The following is a 2265-nucleotide window of genomic DNA, read 5'->3' as shown; positions in this document are numbered from 1 at the left end:
GAGTTAATTATTAGTTAATAAAAACAGTTTGTTGGCTAGGTGGAATTTTTCAAAAACATGGGTTCCGCGAGGGAAAAAAATGATAATAAAAGGGGTCCTTGGTGGAGCAAAGGTTGGGAACCACTGCTTTAATATATGTACCTATGAGAGTGTATGTGTAATATCTGCATGTTTTTATGCATATATTATTTTTCTTAAACACTATTTTTCTGTTTGCTCTGCAGTTTGTAGAAAATTATTTCAATTGTTGAGGTCACATCTGAACAATATACATAATTTTTGTAAGTTATGCTTCATGTTGTATCATGTGTAAAGTAAGCCTTTTATTATTTTTAGATTACAGATGTTTATTGTATACAAGATATTTTTATAATTAAATTTAAATAGTTCGTTATCCAGATAGAGCAGTTATTTGTTTGAATAAGTTTCTACTATGTAAATTATTCTTGTGTCCTTTTGTTCATAACTGAATTTTAATTTCCCAATGCTCATTTTTTATATTTAATCATCCTGGTTTTACGTGCATGTGTGTTTGTTAAATTGTGCTACAGCATACCATTGTAGAATTTAACAGTCAGCTTTGAGAAACCAGGACAAAAGCTAAATTCTCCAAATATTTAAGCATTTAAATTACTTTCAAATTTTCTTATTAAGTTATTGGATTTTTTAACTGTGTTAAATTTTCAAGGTATTTGATTTTTATCATTTATATATCTAAAAGTTATGGATATAGAATTTGTTTATTATAAATAATGTACCTAGTGAGACTAATAATCTATTTTATTTATTTGTCTAAAAGAAGTTATACTATACAAACTTATAAATAATGTAATTTTTTATACATGTATTTCAAGTAACTGGTGATGAGTTTATTTCAATTATTTTATTTACAAATTGTGATCAGAGTTTGTAGTAGCTGTAGACTAACAAAATATACTATGCTATCATTTCTTATAACTGTAAAAAAATGAGCCATTAAGAGTTATGCAGTTTCAACAACTTAGATTTCCTAGACCAGGGCTGGCGAACCTATGGCATGCATGCCCAAGGTGGCACATGAGAAAATGTTTTTGGCACGTGGCATTCACTGCTGTCCTAAGTTTGTTTTTTGCCTGACCAATATATATATATATATATTTATTTATTTATATATATCTGAAGGCATAGAGATTGTATGTAAAATAATTTTGCACATTCTCAAAAGGTTTTCCAGCTATGTCCTAGACTGTTTTAAATTATTTAAAAATAGGACTTGTTTAGGTATACTGAAAACTTACTTATAAATATACTTTTAAACATCTAAAAACTGATCAAGACTTTAATGTTTGTGTGTCGTCCTTCAGATCCACTAGATTAATGAAGTGAGGATTCAGAAATTTTTCAGACAATTTTCCTACAAAAGTTAATGTTATTTAACTGTCATTAACAACAATAATTAATGTGCCTTTTAAAAATATAGGAGTGTATGGGTTCTTTAAAAGCAACCATAATAATATGTTCAACCAAGAAAGCAAACCTTGTTACAAACAAAAAAATTAGTTTTATATTATATGAACCACCTAATTAAAACACAGTGTTATAAGAATTATACTTAAGGTGATGTCTGTGGTAGTTGCAGTTTATTTACTTGTTACACTTCTGTATTTCAAACACTCGTAGCAAAGATGGTAATGAGCTATGGATAATATGCTGCTGTATTTGTTGACTTTGTTTTAGTATGAGAAGGGAGGAATTTGTAAAGTAAAAAATTAATAATGAAGACTAAAATTAGCAGCAGAAATTTAACTTTTTCCTGCTTTTCTAAGTTATTTTTTATTCTTTGTCAATATCTTTGTCATCAACAATGTGTGTATTGGGTGAAAGTATAATTGTGTAATGTATTTCTGAACATACACCAAATAAAAAAGTGGTTCTTCACTTGTGAAGAAATGTGCTTTGAAATGTCTGAGACACTTTCTAAAATATACCAGTGGACAGTTCTGTCATTATACGAACCTTTGTAACTTAAACAATGGATGATTTAAGCTTTGTTTTGATGAAAGTTTGGACTGTTGATGCATATGAGCAAGACTATCTGAGGAATTTGATCATCAGATAATCAGTTTACTTATTTTAGATTTATTTCTTCCATTTTACTTCTAATTTCTTCTTGTTACAGAAGACCTCAACATAGGGTTTTAACATTTTACGCATAGTTAATGTCGATATATATGTCTTGTGTAAACAAAACTAAGCTGTTAAGACCTAAAACATTTTGTTGGAGTC

This window comes from Limulus polyphemus, unplaced genomic scaffold (genome assembly GCF_000517525.1).
Source record: "Limulus polyphemus unplaced genomic scaffold, Limulus_polyphemus-2.1.2 Scaffold3653, whole genome shotgun sequence".
Taxonomy (NCBI): domain Eukaryota; kingdom Metazoa; phylum Arthropoda; class Merostomata; order Xiphosura; family Limulidae; genus Limulus; species Limulus polyphemus.
The sequence above is the reverse complement of the archived record's forward strand: the minus strand, read 5'-3'. Positions refer to the sequence as shown.